The sequence below is a fragment of the Falco naumanni genome, chromosome 7, assembly GCF_017639655.2.
Source record: "Falco naumanni isolate bFalNau1 chromosome 7, bFalNau1.pat, whole genome shotgun sequence".
NCBI lineage: Eukaryota > Metazoa > Chordata > Aves > Falconiformes > Falconidae > Falco > Falco naumanni.
The window spans coordinates 68,058,331-68,078,593 of record NC_054060.1 but is presented as its reverse complement, the minus strand read 5'-3'; the positions used below and the strand labels follow the sequence as shown (position 1 = coordinate 68,078,593).

The 20,263-nt window shown below is 35.9% G+C and overlaps 1 long non-coding RNA gene across 1 annotated transcript; it reads left to right on the top strand.

The window, feature by feature from the left end:
- Window positions 1-9,545: 9,545 nt before the first annotated feature.
- On the top strand, window positions 9,546-15,532 carry LOC121091937. Its single transcript, XR_005829094.1, has 4 exons — window positions 9,546-11,732; window positions 12,062-12,261; window positions 13,960-13,999; window positions 14,725-15,532. It is a non-coding gene; the product is annotated as an uncharacterized LOC121091937 (long non-coding RNA).
- Window positions 15,533-20,263: the final 4,731 nt, after the last annotated feature.

Genomic DNA, 20,263 nt, shown 5'->3' with positions numbered 1-20,263 from the left:
AAGAGTCCTGGCAGGTAGTAGGCTGAAATTCAGGACTACGGCACAGCAGGGAAATTCCCAAGTGGTAATTTATGAGAGATTTCTGATTACTTTCACCATGTGTACAGTTCTAGTAGAGTCAAGCTGCTGAGGGAACCTTTTCCAAGGACCTACTTTTGTTTTCAAAACAGCATATGTGTTCATGGAAGTAAACACGGACACACTGACTGTTCAGTGTATTACATGACTTAAATACATCCGAGCATACCTCTGCCAACTGTTCTCCCATACTTTCAGCAGGTAGGATCCAGAGCACGTTCCAGAATGCATGGGCATGTGGATATTCTTTGGGTATTCCTCTTCTCTCCTCGTCCAGTCCCCTTACGGAGAAATAAACAGAAGTGTTAAAAACTGTACAAAATACCTGTTCTCATCAAATTGCTAGATTAGTTTTGAAGACTCAGATGTTTCCTTCTTCCTGATGGGATGGAAGTGTTGACTTTACAGTTGCTTTGACCTGCCAGAATGGCCCTAAGCAGTCATAGGAAGGCTAAGAATCTGAACCAGAAAGTTTGGAATGGCTTCAGAAAATCATCCCAAATTTCCTATGCTATACCAGCTCATGTTGCCAAAGGACTAACATCCGCCGCTTTGGTGCTGTGCAGCGCAGCTGTGTGACTATTCAAAAGTACATTTGAAAACTGCAATATCAGCAGGCTTCATTTGCATGCAGTTCTGGATTCTCAAATAGGTCTAATTTAGCAAATACCCCACAGGAATAGGAAACACTATGAACATATTGAGATAATTGAGAAAATTCAGGGGAAAAATGCAGGGAGTTATTATGTACACTAATCATTATTTCTCTCACTTATTTGTTTCGCCAGTTTTGGTTTTTTTTAACTGTTCCTTTTTCCTTCTTATATTTTTCCCTCTACTCTGTTAACCTATGACACAATGGCTTATGAGATACAATTAAAAAAGAACTTGTCAAATTTATTTTAATATAAGAACTATGTGTTGGTATTGTATTTTTGGTGGCATTTGCAATTACACATTATGATAAAGCCTTTAAGGATTATGAATCTTCCTATTTTAAAATTATTGTCATACGCTGTTAGGAAGATTTTTTCCCTCTATAGAGGATACTGTATAGCACATTAGGTGTGTAAAAAGGATTTTATGCCTCTGCCTGAAACATTGGGTTAGGTATTTATTTATTCATTTATTCATCAGTTCATTCTATTTCAGTAATACTTTAGGAGCCCAATCAGGGGAACTATTGTGCTAGGCACTGAACAAATGAAATCCAAAAAGTCCTTGATCCAGAATATTTACAATGAATGATGCAACTGTAGAATTAAATATTCTCTTTCTATTCAGTGTCTAAACAGACAATTAACCTTTTCTCATCATGGTAATTCTTGAGGCTTGCCTCAGGTCAGCGAAGTAACAGTGAAGGAAAAGATGAAGTGCAACAATAAGCTCAGCTTGTAAATTGACAGAATTCTTTTTGCAGTTGCTTCTAAATGTTCCGCAGTTACAATGAAAGAAATCTAGTCCCTACACAGTCACCCAGCACTTGATTGTACGCTCAACTCAACATTCCATGTTAAGCAATAAAGAGCTCAAAAACGTCAGTTCTGGCAGGTGATACCTGTGAAGATGGCTGCCAGCAAAGTGGTCTTGAAATACTGCCGTCACTCATACTCGAAGTAATACCCACTCCTCTGTGGAAAAAGCAGTTGCTCTACATACTTGCATATAAAGATACTCTTTAGGTTCTCTTTGTGCCCTATTTATAGTCAGAATTGATCTGATTAGCTGTCTTCTCGCTTCCTGGGTGCACCCAGTTTCCCCCTTCTGTTAGTTGGCACTGCCACCCAAAGCAGCTCTGCATCCTCCCTGAGGGAGAGCCTGAGGGTTCATGTCACAGGGGAGTCCACGTAACCGGCTCCTTCAGCCCTCTGTTTGCGTATCATTCTTGGAGAGATTGATGTGGAGACAGAAGGAGGCACTATTGCATGTGAACGAAATTCCCTAAATTTCATAAGCCCCTAGAAAACCCTGGAATAATTATAGTAGTACCACTGTTGAAGTGATTTACATTTCGAACCAAAGAAAACCACCAACAGGTCTTCTCCTAGATTCAATAAAAAAATTACTTCCTCATTTTTGCATAGCTATACCACAACACTCAACATTCCCATGTCTTTTGCCTCCATGGTTCCCCCGCCTTTGCATGCTATTTTTCTCTAATAATATTGTCCTTCACCAGCCCTTCAAGTCATGTTTTTTCCAAGACATTAACTAAAAACTACCGTTCTACATTTTAATAGATGATTCTACAGCATGCAAAAATGGGCAACAGGTTAGCAACACAGAAATAATCAGTTAAGGGCTGGAAGGGGAGAAGAGATAGCAAACAAACCACGTTTGTCCTGGTCAGCAGAAAACCTTTTGCTCTTTTATGGGTCTTTCTTTTAAAGCCTTACTCTCCAATATTCACATACAATACAGAAAGCAGATAAAAGTAGATAAAAGACACTCGTTCATGCATAAAACACGAAGAAAAAAAGCATTGCTGAGTACATGAGGTATTTTTCTGTGCTTTTGGGGTTTTTTGGGGAGGTTTTTTGAGTTGTTGCAATTTGTTTTCTGTTTGTTTTTTTGTTGGTTTGTGGGGGGGTTTTTTGTTTGGTTTCTTTTTTTTTTTTTTTTTTTTTTTTTCCTGGCTGAAGGCTGTTGCCTGGGTCCATTTCCAAAGAACTAAACATATAATTATATAACGTGTAATTACTCAGCTTTCCAATTATATACAGCAGGGTCAGAAATTCCCTGCATTTGAATGACAGGATTAATGAAATGGGTCTCAACACCTGGTCCTTGCTTGAGGAAAATAAATTTATTGAATGAAATCCAAGGGTAAAAAAAAATTGCATTAGTGTTTTGTATTCTCTTTTTTGCCAACAGTTTTGCTTTCTTAATTAAATGAGTACAATGCAGTAGAATTAAGCTGGAAGTCTCAGAAGTCCTGAGTCTCTTGATCCTTCTAAGAATAGGTCAGATACTTAAGGCAGCAAAGAATTAGAATTACTTTCCTAATTCTCCCAAGCCACCAATACAGCTGCAGCCTGGCATATCCCATTATAGAAGTCTATTACAGGGTATATCCAAAAGAGAAAAACAGATAGCCTGTTCCCCCCAAAAGTCTATATATATTTTCTAAACAGATGTATTCACCTTATTAGCATCTACACTTTTTTCGCCAAATACTAAGCAGGTCTCCATCAGGGATCCTAGAACAAAAGCCAGGTCTTTTAGATTCCTTTATCAAAAGGTCCTGGTGTAAATTTTAAGACCACTGGCATTAATAGAATTCTTAAGTAGTCTCAGTATGATCATGTTTTCACCAAAGATCTTTTCAAACTTTAGTCAACGAGGTTCCATAAATTTTTATGAGGTTAAAAAAAAATTAAAGTATCCATCCATTGCTTAGAAAACACTGTGACATTTTCGTACGGAGTGGAGCAGCCAGTCATCATTCTATTCATGTGGAATGCCATCCACAGCTATTTGATTCATTGCCAGCTTGCATCAGAAAGAAATGCATCACCTAAAGGCAAAAACCCCTTTGCCCTTTTGTTGAGCAGTAATATGAGTCAGCACGGTCTTTGAACCAGCAAACATTTGTCATATATCCCACAAACTCAAAGCCAAGTCTTGGAGATGGGGCAAAAAGACGGTTCCAGGTTTTCTGAAGGTTTTAGCCTTTTTTATGCTGAATCCTTCAGAGTGTAACGTTAAAGCCTGGCAGGTGTAGTGAAATTTGCCATTGTTAGCAAAGTCCTCAAGGTTGCTCTACGTATAAAGATGATCAGAATGAAACTCAGAACACAAAGGAAGGAAACACATAATGCAGCCAAAAAATTTAGCAGGCATAAGTCTAGCTGATATCTACCCTTTGAAATTTGTTTGCCTACCTGCACCCTTGAGTTGGGTGATTCCATGTGAAACTATAGTTTTCACAAAGATTTAGATTTGTAGGCTTTGTCTTTCATGCTTTACTTAAAAAAAAAAGTAAAATAATAATTGTGAAAGGAAGATTTTTGTAAACTGACTTGCTACAGTTACATGAATTCTACCAAATGGGTGGTTTATTTGCCTAGTTTTTTCTTTCAGTCTGGATCTTTGTTATCACCAGCTCAGAAACAATTATCATAATACAAATATGGGAAATACAGTTCTACTCATGGGAAAAAAAATAAATAAAGTAAGCTTCAAATATGGCACGTGTAGGCAAATAGCTACAGTAACAGACTACTGAGATGGCTAACTGAGCTGCACTGATTTGTAACAGCTGAAATCTAGTGCAGTACACTCAGTCTAGTGATACCATGAGTCACTGCCCATGAGGGTTATTCATTTGACCCTTCGCACTTTTGAGGTGTATGAATTATTATTAGCAACATCTGTTCCTGAAAGCGTGTCACTTAGCCCTAAACCCCTAAGCCAGTAACTGAGCCCCACAGGACACTGAGCAATTTAATCTCAAGGCCCTTGTTTTATTAAAGCTTCTTCCCAATAGTCCATTGCTGTCTTTAGCAGCCTCCCCTAGTGTAGGTTTCTTAATGAAATTTACCTTTTCCAAGTTATTTCAGTTCCAATCTTCCTTCCCTGTGATTTTCAGGTCTGTCTTATGTACCTGTAGTGATTAGTCTTTTTTTTACCCATCACTCCACGTCTCACATCATTGGCACTTAGAACTATTAAACCACTTGTCCCTCCCAAATGTCTGTTTTCCATGAAAGAAAGAGACCGCCTCAAGTTTAACTCATTAATATTGTTAATACATTTTCATGTTTTTATTCCCATCATATCATTCATGTTACTTAAGTTGATACTACTTGAAGTACAATTCTGGCTGGAATATGGACATGTTTCAACCTAGTTCATCTGCACCTGGTTGAATACGTGTTAGGATGTTTTCTGCTCTTATTTAACTGATGAAGGGCAGTGACACAGGCAGCTCCTGCCCCCAGTATGCTGCTTTGAGGCACTTACTCCTCTCAGTCACATAAGCACATCTTATTTTTAATGTATTTCATATACTTAGATTAAAAAGAACTTACATGTAGTCATGTTCCAGGCTGATATCAGTTTCTTCCTTCTGTGGTCATAGTTACATTAAGATTGTTATACTAGTTTAGATTATCCCAGCTTTTTGTCTGCTGCAAAGTTTGATATTCAGGCCATATCAACTCTTACAGGATTTAAAATCAACCTTAGAATTCCTGTTTTCATCCCTTTTCAGGTTAAATAATCCTGGCCGTATATTGAGCAGAATGCTAGAGCTATTTAGAAACTTCTCGTCCATCTGATTCACTCCTCCCACAATACATTCTTCTTCTGCTTTCCCTTATGCATTTTCCATCTTTAACAAAGATGTTTGTCACATCAATACTCACTCTAAACTCTAAGGAGTTTGCCTCAGATTTTGGAAATAAACTCACAAACATGTTCTAATTGCCACATACCTGGCATTACATTCAGCGAGTGATCCAAAACCTTTTGTAAGACACATCAAGAAATCACAGATACTTTGATCATACCTTGAAAACGTAACAAAAAAGTGATTAAGGATTGAAAATGATGCATTTTCAGTGCTTTCAATATAATACTGGAATATAATATACAAACTGAAGGAGAATTTGTGAACTGGGTGGGGGGTTTAGAAACAGGTGAGAATTTAAAAATACTCACACAATACATACCCAAACCATAGGAGGAAATATGGAATCATTTAATGCTGTTACAGCAACTTCCTCAAACCAACGTTTTCCTAGGAATAGTCATGTAGAGTCTTTATGCTTTTGCAGTCCAGAAAAAGAAAAGATAAAACCTGAGATCTAGTAAGATTTTGGAAAGTTTTAAGCTGTTCATGTGTTGGATGCTATTGTAGTCAGAGCTAGGCATGTCTGAAAATAACCATATTTATCTCGACTTTTGGACAAATCTGCTAAGCTCACTTGTTTCACTAATCTCTTAGAGCTAGTATACATCTAAATGGGTCTGTCAGAAGGAGAACAGCTTTTCTGAACTCTTCAGGAGGGCTGTAAGACTTTTAAGCCATTTATTCAAAATTTATCTTAAAAAGGTAGTCACATTACTGTTTTCAAACTCATGTTCCCATTAAAAGTTTTGAGGGAAGATATGTAAAAGAGAAAGAATTATTAAAAAAAAAATATCTTCCTAACTACATTTATATAACAGTACAAAGTTCGATATATTTTATACAGCAAAGACCTGTCAAATTGAGAAACAATTGCTTTCACTGAAAAGAATTTTTTTTTTTTAAAAAAAGGAAAAATCTGCCAAAGAACACATGATGGACCCAATGTCTTCTAACATATTTAAAAACGCTCACATCTCAAGCCATGATAAATCTTACAAAACCCTCTACTGCTGTGAAGTGGCTGCTTTTATGTAAAGACCCAGAAAGACTCTACAGAGACCAAATATCAGCTCCAGTTTTATCATGCTCTGAACTACAGAGAACAAACTGCAGAGGAGTACCCTTAAGATTACTGGGACTCAGGTTTCTGCAGAATGTAGCACTAGCAAAGTCATAGAATTTTTAACCAAAATATCTAATTTCTTCAATGTAAAGAATCTGCTTCACGAGGCTTCAGTGGGGATGCACTTATTTATCTCTATGACTTCAACCGCAACTTCTGAATCCAGAGGTAGATGTCTCTTCTTTTTCTCTGTATTTTTTGCACAGAGCTAAATTGAGAATACTGGCTCAGGTCCCTGTAGATCAAATTAAAAAGAAAATATAATATCTCCACTTTTTTTATGAACGTTCATACCTTTGATGATTTAATGGAGACTCATCCTCCTCTCCTCTCTTCAGCAAACAATGGTGTGATAATCACCTAATAGCCATCTTCAGTCACGGAGTTGTAATTACAGAAACAACCTAATAATACCCCGTAGCTTGCTATTTTTTAGCATCAGTTTAAGGTATCTTTCCAGATGACTATAGAATAGCTCTAGGCAGTAGTGTTTCAGTTTCAAAACTAGGTTGTGGAAGAAAACTAACATAAAGAAAAAAGTATGATCACCTTTTACTTCTGGGAAATAAAGAAACATTTAGAAGAGTGGGAAAGGTTTTTTTTTCTCCATTTTACTTGAAAGAAGAAACTGTTTTATGATCAACTATTACTTTTTAAAGATGAGGCAGAGAGGAGGGAAGAAAATCAGTTTCCCTTTGGAAGATATTTAAATAGGTTCATCATGGTCTGTCCACAGCTGCCATTTCAAAACAAATCTGAAGTACCTTATAATTTCATTTTCTTTCCATCTAACATTCGTCTCCTTCCAAACTCAGTATGAAACTGATTATAATTCTAACAGGACTTTATCATCAAAAGACACTGGCTAACGTTTAGAAATTCCTAGTCAGTGAAGGTATCTGGCCTCGTATTACCAAGATGCTTCAACCAGAGATTGATTCTGGTCACTGTTTTCAAAAAGATTCCAGTATAACTTCAGCCTTGTAGTACTGGCTGTGTAAATTGTAGCAGAACTCAGGCCGGTTGGGAGCTGTGTTTAAGAACTCTGCTCAGACACTGCTCTCCTGCAAGCACGGGTCAAAGTTTCTACTTGGCATCAAACGTTCCCAGCTAGTGTTGTTTAAGAAAGAGAGAAATGGAATATTCACAGTCCCTCTCCTCCTTGTAAAATAATTCTGAACTTGTTACACATTTAGTGGGAACATCTGGATCCATGGATAAAAGAACACAGCTGTCTTATATGATTTATGATTCCATTTTCCTGTCTTTACCCGGGGCCAATTTCAGGTTTTTGGTTTTTTTTTTACTCTCACCCCCCCACCTTTAACTCGTATAACTTTGTCATTTTTAAAGTATTTTAAGATGGTTCTCACTTTCTGACTATCCCAATAAATCCACCTTGAATTCCTTATGCTTGTTACTGCAGTATCTGTTCAACTAACAGATATATTAGTCTTTGAACAGACACATTCCAACCAGAGCTACTTTTAAACAAAAATAACAAAAGAATGATGCTTGAAATTGAATATAAATTTCACTTTTTCATTTTATGCTTTTGCACTTTAATATATTTAATGTTTCTGTTAATTCAGCTGAGTAATGTCAAAAAGAAAAAACTGCTATTTTTATCTTATCAGAACCTATGTCTCCTAATGATTCATAATTACAGTTAGACTTGATGATCTTAAGGGTCTTTTCCAACCTAAATGATTCTAACATAATATGTAGGTAAATAATACAAAAAGTTACATCTATTACTATTTTTCCTTTCTTCTTTATAGAAACACAAACTAGTTGCCTTCAGATTGGAAATAATGTACCATGGGTTCTTTAGCATGTTACTAGCAGATGTAGGAAAAATAATTCAGAGTGCAATTTTCTGATATTTTTTGTCTGGGCTCAGGTACATTAAAATTTGTACTATCATAACACAATTTTAGTTCTGCCTGTGCGATTTTAACAATACAGCATCCCTGTTGGAGTGAAGCACAGGCTGGAATATAGCTTCTTTATACGAGGACATTACAAAGCACATTAAAATCAATAGAATGCTGTTTACATTAGAAATTACATCAGTGTAACTATATAGTACCTGTATAATACTGAGACAAAAAATGATGTCTGATCTTAAGATCAGACATTGATAATAGGGTAAAGATGGTTTAAATAGCTCCAAGTCTTTGAGCCCTGGGTTTAAATCTAGGCTGTTCTTGAAAGTATTATAACAGCCTCCTCTGAGCTACTCAGCATCAAGAGACCTGCACAGAATCACTCCCTGTGAGGACAGCAGCACTTTTAAATTCACCAATACGTTATTTGTAATATGCATAAGGAGAAATATGTTATGCCCAGAATTATTTTTTGCTTGCATTATTTTGTAGGAATGGAATAACTGATTTAAGTAAATTAGACCATTCTTGATGTGTAACTGGGGGAAAATTGAATCCAGAAGCGTTTGCTTCAAGATCTGGAAAAGCTTGGTTAACTTTTAAAGGCATGCAGTTGTGAATATATCTATAGGCATTGCTTGGGTTTTACTATAAGTATTTAGCTGTAAATCATTATGCCAGTACATCAGAATACCACAGATCCTATGGATTAATGTAAAAAAAAATCCATCCAAAGAGAAATTGCAAACAATTCTAAAAGTACTCCAGTAAATGTTATTTTGACGGTGCAAAGTCTTGTGCTAAACTTTTTCAAAAGCTGATTCGAATTTAAATAATTTCATTTAATACCTACCTGTTAACATTTAAGTGACCAAATCTTAATTAGGGCAGCAAAAAATCTGTACTCAGGTTAATATAAACTAAACTCCTTGATTTAAAACTGAAAAGTTCAGGGCTGGGAAAGCTGGATCTAAAATTCTCATCTTGTAGGACTGGCCAAACCTCTACATGAAAAAAAAAAACAAAACAAAAAAACAACTTTAAAAATTTGCTTCATTCTGCCTCCACACTTTTTTTAGTGAAAATTCAAAATTTTTTATTATATTTTTTTTAACAAGCAACTCTATTATTTTTATCAAATGACTGAAAAAAATATCTTGTGACCAAAGTGGAGATAGATAAAGGAAGGCAGTAATATGAAGGTAGATTAGATCTTATTTCCCTTAAGAAATGAGAGGTTCCTAAGAAAGGTCCCTGTATATCCAACATCTTTGGAGATACAAACAAACATGCCATGATCATTTGCATATTTTGTACAAGACGGGGGTAAGCTTGATTGTAAACCATGGTTCAGTTTTTTTCTGCATCTTCAAGACAGACTTAAATGAAGTTCGTTTCACTGCATAACTAATTGCTTTGATCCAGAAAAGTCCAGAAACAGTATACACTTACCTATATGCACACAGACATCTAGTATAAAGCTGAGTATCACTAAGAAGTCCCCTTTTTGGTAAAAACCTGAATCCAAAAAACTGTGCTCAAATGTAATTTTGAGAAAATTACTGGATGTAAACTGAAGTCAACTGTCTCCAGTAAGTCAGTAATGCTGAACTGCTTTGTTCAAACTGCAAACATGACCTATGCTTGTGGTACTTAATTTCTGTCTTCTTAAAGGGATATATGCTACATTATACCATCTTCAAATTACAGCTCTACGGTTCGAAACACAGTGAACAGGTTTCCAAGCAATTAGGGGTAAGAAAAGAACTAACACTAATGAAACCTGATATGCTTTTAAAAGGTAATATTTGCTTTCACTGACCTTCTGCACAGATCAGCGGGAATAGCACTTTAAGGAACTGATTGCAGCTCAGAACATTACCCAGAGGAAATGGCACAAATACTCCAAAGCAGTTACTGGAAAAGCTGAAATAGCATGTCACTCCTTTCAAATCATATAAAACATTTAGCTTATAATGTTGTAGCAGCATTTTTTTAGACCAACACCTTTTCAAACTATATCAAATTCCTCCTCCCCCTTTTTAAAAAGTAGGAAGGCCTTAATCTCCTTTTAAAGGGTACTTCACACATGTTTTGAGTCAGATAATTTACTGATGTAAAGAGCAGCAGCTACAGCATTAGAGGTTCTGTTAAAAGAAATTGCCTATGTATATGGAGTTTCTTTAACAAGACTGATCATCACATAAACAAAAGGAGACAGATCGACACTAGCTGACTTTCAAAAATTACTTAATATAGTGCCACATATTATATTATGAATACAGATGAAAAAGATCTGCAAGGTAGGTAAGATTGAGCTTTACCTGAGATGGCAGTAGTGACACACAAAAAAATCTAGGCAATTTCTTCACAATAAAATGGTTTGTTCAAGTTCAGCCTTAGTCCTGCTCAGTTCACTAGTACAGATATTGCAAGAGTTCATGAAGAAACTGGATGTCTCATTTGAGTAGCTTAGTTTGAGCAGATAAGTCAACAAACAGTAGATGCTGTGAATTTCTTAATTTAAATTTACACAGTAAACTGCATTAAAATCCATTTTGTCTGAATAATTTCAATATATCAGACAATGGCTCCAGATGGTTCTGTGTAACTATTATAGTGCACATAATTATTTACTGCTTCCTCAATCTTTCCTTAATTTTATCAGCTGTTATTTTAACTTTAACTGCCAGGTCACTGGTAAGAATACTGAATAGTGTCAAGCTACTATAACCTACTATTACTGCTTCTATTACAGCAGTGTTAAAACAGCTCTACTCAATTTTGATTCTTCTATAGTATCTATGTTTTAAGATTGATCAGCTGGACAGCAAAAATTCTATGGAATATTTGCTTTATCCTTGCAGATAAAGCTGTTCACATGATATGACATCAAACGCATGTCTAAGTATACCTTTCCTATTAAAACAGGAAAAAAAATCATACTTTTATAACAGAATGATTTACTTTTATTTAGCAAGATGTATTTAAAAATTGTACAGTGACTAATGGTAATTATTTCTCTCATTTCAGAATTATTTATTGGTAGAAACCTGTGTGAGTTTGGCGTTTCTCTAATCAGCCTGTAATTGTTTAGGTCATATCTTGACTGTCCATTTGGAATACTATGATAACAAGTCTTTGTTTAGATTTCTAGAGTGTCCTTGGTATTTGAAAACACATTGATAATTATCATCAATGGACTAGACATTTAGTCAGCTATCTGTTAATGAAGATCAACAGTCTACTCAGCTGCTAATGGACTGTGAAGTAGTTAATCACTTATGTAAGCATATAATTTTTATTTTTTCAAAATAAAGACGAGAGAGATTTATTAAAAGTTAGAATTTTCATTTTTACTAGGGATGTTTTATGTTTCTCATCTGCTACTGGCCAACACTGTTACCAATTTTTTTTCACCTAATATATTTTAAAATGTCCTTTTTCTTGGGCCTTGAGCATGTATTTTATCCCAATAGCCTTGTTTAATTTTCAGAATTTTATTTGCATCATAGTATGTGAAGTGTTACTGATTACCTATTATATCCATTTATAAACTACTGCTTATTTTAATAGCTGGTTTTGTTTTCCCTTTGAAATTTCATGTAAATTTAGTCAAAACTCCATGATGAAAAGCCTACTAAGCAGAAAGATATCAGAAGATCATTTTATATTGCACACGGTGCAGAACAGAAAACTCTCCCTCTGCAAGGAAACTTCTGTAAATGTTGTCTTTATGATGAAAGAAAAAGCTTCTAATCTTCTAATCTGGCAAAATCCAAAACCTAAAGACACCACCATACATTTACGAAGAGGTAAAAATACTCATATACTTTTCAACTTTATGTCTTTAATAACCATAAAATCTGCAAAAAACATTACAGTTTTTTATAAGTACTACTATTAGGAAAATGACTTTTTCATACTAGAGGTGAATCCTGTTTCTAGTAAGTCAGTGATTAAACTTCTAGGATTCCACCCAAACCATGGGAATTAAAAATTTAAACACAAAAATTACAAATTTCTCATGGGAATTTTTTACTTCATAAGAACTGGAAAAAATCAGCTTTCTTATTTTCATGGTAGATGAGAGGAAACTGTATTTGTCTGCTTTTTTTTTTTTTTTTTTTTTTTTTTTTTTTCTTCTATTGCTGTCTTTATGTGGAACAACACTTTCTTTTTGAACTTTCTAAAGTGGTAGGTACTCGGTTCAGGACAACATGGTTAATTTTTAATGCAATCCTTACATCCTTTGTCTGACTGCTATGATCTTCCATCTCTCCACCTAAAAACTCTTAGCCTCTTGAAATGCTAAAGCTAACTTAATGATCTTAGAAGTCAGCAAACAGTAAACTGTATTTTTTTTCCCCAACAAAGTGATTGGGTTGGCTTTATTCACAAAGACCTAAAAGTGTACCTTGCAATGAGAACCTGTAAAGAGCTCTTCCGGAGTTCAAATGGGAAAGTTTATTCTCAACAGCCTACATAATTGTTTACTTCTCTGCTGAGATTATAAAAAAATACTTAACAAACTTTTTCATCTGTGTAACAGAGATTACAAAACTGCTATCAAATTTTAGGTTTTTTAACAAGTCTTCACCAGAAATTAAGCATTCAGTCTGGCAATGCTTAGGGTATAGTACCACCTCACTTTTATGTTGTGCCTCCTTTTTCCTGACTCCTTGCAATGTCAGGTGGAATTGTGTCTTTGCTTGTGGGGTTTAAATGGCAGGCTTGGAGTCAGCATGGTAATTCAAATCTTGATCGACAAATCAAAGATCCCCTTTTAAAAACCAGTAATTCTGCTTAACAAAGATTCTGCACTTTAACACTGAAAAAAAACCCCAAGTTGTCCCAAGCAACCTGTCAATTTACCAGCTTGTGTTTTTGAGTATATGCAGCCTGAGAGTTCAGCATAATTAATTGCTGAAACAGATCACAGGGGTGTACGTTCCTGTACTGGTTAACATTATCAATGGCCTGCTATTTTTTATAATGTCAATCTATTTCCTTTTTTTCTTGAACTGATTGGCAGAAAGACCCAACTGTTATAAACAGTGTTGAGTTTGATGCCTTTACCATTGCTTAAGGGGGAGAAGTCAAAATACAGATGGAAAAATCAAGTGGTGTAATGGTGTTTCCGTCATAATTAAGTTTTACGCAGACAAGACGGTTTGTCCATAATAAGCAACAGCCTGTTTAGACATTTAGCAAATAGCCAAATATGCTCTGTAAGGTGTGATTTAAAGAAAGATTTATTTTTGCTTACAACACTTGTGGAAACTAGATTTGAGTTTATGTTTAGTTGAACAGAAAGAAGAGAACACATGGTTTTCTTCCCCACAAAATCAATTAAGTTGTAGATTACCTAGAAAGAGGTACATTAAAGCCAGGGGCATATATGGGAAGAAGTATGGGAATGACGGAATTTCCTCTGCTTGTAAAGGTACAGAGGAGTAATGTGCAAACTGGTTCAGATAACCTAAAACTCTATTTTCCTCTTTGTACTACAGAGTCCGTCACTATTCACTACCCAAAAAGCTTCATCAAAAGGTAAATCAACATTTTATGAGGTTACGATACACTTAGTTAATAATTAAATTATTTTTAATGCTTTCTTCTTCACGACTTCTCTACTTAGCTCTGATGGGAATGGGAAGTAATAAAATGCAGACAGAAATATTACAAATATTGTGGAGGCTCTGTCAGAAGGGGCCAGTAATCCTAGTAACAACTACAGACCAGCAGGATACTTGCCATATTCTCCAAGGCTCTGTTTATACACAAGAGTTGTACTGTTATGACTATATCAAAAGACTTATGTAGTGCAATCCCTTAAGTGTGTCTATGATTGCTGGCATAATGGTATGAAATTGCTTTCACTACTACAGTTTATTTATTCTTCTCCAGGAACTAGAACTGATATAACTAAGCACATAATTGTACCTATCTCAGTTTAAAGGAAAAAAAAAAATAATCTGAGCCAACTGCATTTTACCAGTTAAAAAAAAAAAGAAAAAAAAAATATGTTTAGACCAGGCTTCAGCTTCCAACTGCAACAATTTTCATGTGGAATTTCCTTTCAGAAATCAGTACTTTATTTCTGCTCAGACCAGCAACTCTAGTACACAGTAGACAGTGTGATTATTTTTATTTTTTTTAAACTGTTCAGACTGCTGTTTTTATAGCTTAGCTGTGCGTGAAAGGGAGCATTTCTAATTCCCTCAAGCTACCAAAACAGGATACGATTCTTATTCTCTTTCCTACTGTTACTATAGCAGAGAAGCCCTTTAACAGGGAGCTGCTGGGAAGAAGAGTCCTCAAAAACATTGTAGAATGCTGAAGCTGACCCACTCTTCTTGTTTCCACCACAGAGGACAAATACTCTGCTCAGATGGACAAACAAGAAAGTGAAGTCTTTGCAGAAAACCTGTATGAATATTGTTTCACAAAGACATGGATGTAGCTCACTACCGCGGAAACGGCTTCCTTCAGACTATCACTTATTCAAATAACAAGCATATATGTTTTATGTGATTCTGACTTGTGATGTTGATCAGATTAAGCACTCAAGAAACACTGGGGCATATTTTGCAGCTTTTTACAGCAGGATTGGCCTGCCCTATTGCTATCGTACCTCTGCCTTAGATCCTTTAGGTGATCCCTATTACCAGGCAGCAAAGGTGCAAAGAACGTGTCAGGGAGGGGGGCAGGGAAGTGAGCTGATGAATTCCTTTACACAGGTTAGGTGTGTGTTCAATTTGGGTGTACACCGAAGTGTAAATGACTGTCTTGTGATCAGAAATATATTTATGTTTCTGTGAATAGTTTAATGTGTTTATACTGAAACAGATACATGTGTTATGTCTGTTGTGGGGGAAAGGTATGAGGGTGTGTTATGAAGTGTTTATAGACATATCTAACAGGAATGTTGAGATAATATATTTTGATTGAACTATTCTTTCTCAAAACTAAGCTATTTTACTAGAAGTGTTTTACTTAAGTGTTCAAAAAATCTTTTGGGTACATATTTCTTTGATTACTTTTGCTGACACAGAGACAGAATGAAAGAGAAAACCTGAAAACATTGTTTGGGTTTTTTTCCCCTCTTAAAACATCTGTTTTGACACTTTTTTCCTTTTCCAGTATTTTTTTTTTTTTTTTTAAGTTTCAGGATTGTTTTGGTTTAGTTCCCAGGCAGAATAAAAACAAATGTCATACACTGCGAGATTTCATGCACTGAATCATTATTCTCCAGACAGTTACAGCTATGGTGTGAGTGTGTGTCATGTGTGTAAATAAAGCACAAAGGGAATGAGACATTACTTTAAATGCCTTCACCTATGCAAAGTCTAAATAAAATTAAAAAAAATATATGAACAAACACCCATTGTAAAAACTGAGAAACTGGATGAGGACACCCACATTTGACATGAAAAGGAGAAAGATACAAACAGCCCCAAGCCTCCAGGTGCAGGGAATCAAACCAACATTGCCTTGCATTTCAGCCACATCTTTTATTGCATATAAAGTGTAGAAGACATCTCTCTCTAACACTTTGCAGCAAGTGGCTGGTCATTACTAACTCTTCTGGTATTCATTGTAGGGTGATAACAATCATGATGACCTAAGTTGGTTTTACATGTGGGATTATTTATTGTTCTGAAAGGCCTGGACATGGGATTCAGGACTATGCAGTAGCATCAGCAGTATTATATTCTGTGCCAAAGGGGTTTTGTTGTAACTCAATCGCAGAACTGTGCTCTGGCTGTTACTTTGCATGGTAGAAGAGCTTTTGGTGGGGTACCAAGGGAGTTTGGGGTTCAGGGTTTTATTTCAACCTCTGAGACTGGCAGAGGCACCAAGCCAGGAACTGTGGCCACTGTTTCTGGCAACTGTCTCTGTTGCCTGAGAAAAATCCAGCCCTGGTACTATTTTTGGAAAGAACACAGAGCAGTTACAGAAACTGTGGAGTTTATATCAACTGTCATTTGAATTACCCAGGGATGTCTCGGGTACTTCAAATGTCATTATCCACTTGACCTTGGCTACCACTTCAGAAGCGTGTGGGCCTTCCCTAGGTCTTGAGTCACATATACCAGCCCACAGGGACAACTTAGTTACCCTAGCACCTATGAAAAGTCAGGGAATACCTGTGCTCGTGTAAACTGAACAGGGTTTCCAATGTTCATGTCACTCAGCGATAATTTTAAAGGTTGAATCTTCTGGTCATTAACCACCTAGAAAGCACTGTTCTGTAATGCATTAAGAGAATTAGCAGCTATAGTTGGAAGTTTGCAAACTATGAAGTAAAAGTCTCTTTATAATAGCAAATCTTAAAATATTTGAAAAGTAACTGAAACTCATAGCTCCTTTGATTTTTTTTTTTTTAATACTGCTCTCAAAGTAGCTTTATAAGGTAGAGCAGAGAAGCATTGGGAATTGTCCTTATGGGTTCCTTCCAACTTAAGATATTCTATGGTTCTATGAAGCATCTATATGTGATAGGTTTAACATAACAAGATGCTCAGTTGTAAAGGGAGGACAAGAATTTTCTTTTTATTCTGAAGTTTAACTGCAACTTGGGTGTGTGTGATTACACCAACTTCGAGGCATAGAACCTCAGATGAAAGGATTTGGTGCAAATATCAATTAATTTTCATGAGGCAGGCTTCTGCCTGAGGTTTTTTGTTAATAAAAGACACCAAGTCACTTCTGTGCTCCCACTACGTTTTGGGTTTTTTTCTTTTTCTGTCTTAAAGGCTCAAAAAGGACAACATATCACAAAACAGCTATAAACCCTGCTATGAAGTAGCACAATGTTGGCATGGTGACATAACCCTGAACCATTTTCTCTAGTTTAGACCCTGCATAGACAACTGCAACATGCACTTTCCCATGGTGTGACTGCTAAAAGAAGAATGACATGTTGAAAGAATACACAAAGAAACAAAGTTTTGGATGGAGAAGAGGAATGAATCCTATTTATATCTCACTTCACTGCTGTGGCAAGAGTAAATGAGTTTTAACAGAGGCATAATTACAACTTACATATTCTTCTGGGATCTTTGTGGTACGGTTTCTGAAGGGCCAGTACAGTACTCTAAAATCTTGAGGTTTGATCCTAACCAACAGCCTGGAAACAAGCATTCCAAATGCTTGAAGTCATGAACAGGATCAGTGCCCAATTGACACTTGAGTTTCTAAGTGAAGCCTCTTTGTTTTACTATTGTGAAAGGGATCATGCTTGCTCTTCCATATAGAATATAAGATTTTTGGCACACACAAACTGAGAATTTCACATCCACATAATGGCTTCAGTAGTCATGTCCGGATCCTGCTGCACTGTGAATGGAAAACCACAGAACTGCATTTTAATACAGGTTATTCATTTATGAAAGCATTCTGCCATCCATGACACATTCAAAGTTCTAGTTAGTGCTAAAAAAGCCCAGCAGAGAAAAAGGAAGTACATTTTCCATAGTCACAATCCAATGTACTTTATAGAATGATTATACAAGTAATACCTTGTTTTACAGTATTCTCAAGAGAATTGTATCACAGGACAATTTGCATGACTAGAATGAAAACTTTTGAGGAAGTAAAAGATTTTCACTACTGAAACTCTACAGCCAATCTGCTTCAAATAAGACACAGCAACATCTCTTTTGCTTATTAAATCCTTTTATAAAAGGCTCAATAGGGCAACCAATGCTAATTATTGATGATAACTGGCACATAGTTAAATAAGGAAACATTTTCAATGCACACAGTCAGAAGCAGTCTGTTTTAGCACTGTAACAAATGCAGTTCAGAAACCCTTGCGGGCTTGTGAAGAGTTTTATTTTTTCTTTTCCGGAGTACAAGCACAGTGGCAGTAGTTCATTAACTCAAGCAAAAAATAAACTTTGCCTTTCAGACTCACAGAGATGATGATCTGCCTTTGCCTACCAGGAGCTCATTCCCAGGCATACTTTTTTCTCTCTGGTAGCTAGGTGCACAGAGCAATTAAAGGTTGCTAAGTAGTACAGGAATTCCCTCTAAACCAAATATGTCTGTACTGACATTGGCACGGATATATTTGAGAGGACTGGGTAAGGAAAAAATGGAAATATGGCAGTTCCACAGAGCAACTGCCAGAAGTTTTGTGACAGAACTTTCAGAAAATACAAATAGAATGTCATGGAGAAGATTTCTGAAAATTAATTCTAGTTTAGGTCTTCACTCTGGTGAAGTTGAAGAACCTTCATAACTGGTGAAAGTACATGCAACAAAACTGGAAAATTTTACTAGGGAATGTAGTTGAGTTGATGGCAGTCAATGAACTGAGTTGCACTAGCATCTGCTTTTAATTTTAAGCTCTATCATTACAGATAGATAGGTGATGTGTCTCTAGTATCTTCTACACAAAAACTCAAAAGCAAAAACTCTAAGGAGAGGTTAAGTGGTTTCTGTAACATGAAAACAAACAAAGGTATCATATCCAAGTGAACCAAACCATGGATTTCCAATTAAATTGTTTATTTGTTATCAAAGCCAAAACCAATCCCTTCTTTATAAATAAAGCAGACTTTAGCCGATATATTACCCTTTGAATTTATATACCAGATGGACTTGCTTTCATTACCTTATCATCTGCTTCCCCTTCCAGCCTATGTTTTGTCACACTTGCCTATGTTTTATGCTTGCAATTAGGCTTGGACCCTATGGGTGGATATATATTAAAGAATCTGGGCACAGCAATTGGTTTTCGGCAAAAACTTTCAGGATTCATAATTGTAATCTGTCCAAGGCAAATGTTCATTATTATTTGATTCCAGTAATCCAGAGAACCCATACTAGTAGATGCTTTTAGTGCTGCGTTGCAGAAAGACCAGGGAGGAGAGGAATGCTTTTCTGAGCTGTCAGAGGATGGATGGCTGGAACATTGTGGTATCACCGGGTTCTTGCCCGTTCCAGGCCTGACAGCACTGACATCTAACCACCACATCCTAACAGTTCCCATGAGTTGAAGACGAGCAAATATTGGTAGCAAATCCTTTTTTCTAGGGTTCAATGCTAAGGAGAAAAGCTGAAACAATTATGTTACAATATTAAAATATAACTATGCATTATAGATATATAGAAATGTTTATATGTAGATTCCTAATTAACTCCAGACTTTCTGCTTTCATCCAGAAATAGAATTTGTGCAGAAGAAATACCCCTACTATGAGTGGAAGTTTGAACATGCTGGAAATATTTTAATGTATTATTGAATTATCTTTATACCAGAAAGATCAGACTAATGGTCTGAAATTGTGGAAATCTAGTGTGAGTTTCTAATTCTGTAGTTAAATATCCATTGCATAGAATCACAGAATACATCTGAAGAGTTTGCTTATGTACTATGAAACTGAGTCTAAGGAAATGGAACTGTTGGGAATCTGTGTTTGTTTATACAATAAGAAATATACAAAGTTACATTGTGAAGGACTTTCTTCTTAAAACAATAAACAAAGTCTTCTAACTCTGTAAATAAGGCATAGATCAACATCTTAATAGGAACAGTAGGAAACTTACGCCTATTAATAGCCTAAAAATATTACTGATATATTTTAAGGGTATATTTTGAATTATCAACACAAACTTCTTACTGCCATTTCATCTGTTAACCACTGATGCAAACAAAATGCTAGATGAATCACTGGCAACATACCTGTGTGATGTGTCAGTGGATTTAACTCCGTGGGCATCAGCTAAGTCAGACTGATTTACCTCAACTGCAGATTTGCCCTATGCATAGTTCACATTTCAGACGCTGTTTTGCTTATCAAA